Source organism: Pundamilia nyererei, unplaced genomic scaffold (assembly GCF_000239375.1).
Source record: "Pundamilia nyererei isolate P.nyererei 1_Seehausen unplaced genomic scaffold, PunNye1.0 scaffold00117, whole genome shotgun sequence".
Taxonomy (NCBI): Eukaryota; Metazoa; Chordata; class Actinopteri; order Cichliformes; family Cichlidae; genus Pundamilia; species Pundamilia nyererei.
The window spans coordinates 2,055,863-2,057,152 of NW_005187518.1; positions in this window are offsets into that span (position 1 = coordinate 2,055,863).

Here is a 1,290-nt window from a genome sequence, read left to right on the forward strand (position 1 = left end):
ACAGGACAAGCTGACTATTTGCCCTAGCAGGTAAGCTAACGAGATCTATTATTAGGATTTTCTACAAGCGCCTAGGCTGCATCCTCCTCAGGACCCAGGAGGGTCGAATCAGTAAAACACTGAAAAAAAGCCAAACAATAACATATTTAAGTTATCTAAGTGACTTATATATCATGCTTAAGCTAGCGAAGGACCGCGTGGGGGGTTTGAAAATGATATACCAGCTAGCTACCATAGCCGGTGGTAACAGACGTCTCCGAAAACATAGAAGCATGTTTGCAAATATGTGTTATCTTAATAAACTGAGCAGATATTTGAAATTTACACAGCTACATTCTCGCCTGAAAATATCTTAACAGTTTACTTTGTGACCCAGAAAGGGTAATAAGAGTAATATTAAAACTAAGTGGCTTCCGCCATTGTTGGAGACTAGAATCAGCTGGGCCGCGCTATGAATTCTGGCATAGGGTGGGCCACGAAGGATACACCTGACCCATCCTTCAAAGCTGTGGAAAGTATGGTATCGTTTTGAGAGCCTTTGTGTTGGTGGAGTATTGATTTTATGTACAATTCCACGGGTAGACACGATCTGTACGGTCCGACTTCGCACATGCGCAGTAAGGATCAGGGAGTCCGATCCGTAACTCGGTTTTTTTTCTGTTATATTGAAATGTTTCATTATTGCAAACATTTTCTCTCAGGCGGAGAGAGGTTGTAGAGTGTCAGCCTATGGTGTCCAGTGTGTGTGTCCAGGAGAGATGACCTGCGCTGTTTTACTCTGAGGAGGTAAGACTGTCCTAATTTATTTATAATTTAATTATAAAGAAGAACCAAGTTGGCAGAACTTGTAAATCTTAGTTAAGTCAACAACAGTTGCAAAAGTTGAGAAAACTCAAAAATCTCTTGCATCATGTTGCCTTGAAATTTTACGTTTTCTCAACTTTTTCTTTTTTACAGTGCAGTTCGCCTATAGAGCAGGGAGAGGTGTGGAGGACGCTGTTGTCACACTCCTGCATCTGTTGTATAAGCATCTTGAGGCCCCCCACACCCATGCAAGATTATTATTTGCTGACTTTTCATCTGCATTTAATACAATTCAACCTCTCTTACTCGCTGACAGGCTTTACAATCATTTCAAGCTTGACACTAGTCTGGTCGGCTGGGTGACAGACTTTCTGATCAATAGGTCACAATGTGTGAGGGTGAATTATGTATTTTCTGATGTGCTTTCCTCCTCTACTGGATCACCCCAGGGTTGTTGCCTCTTTCCCCTTCTGTTCATTCTGTACA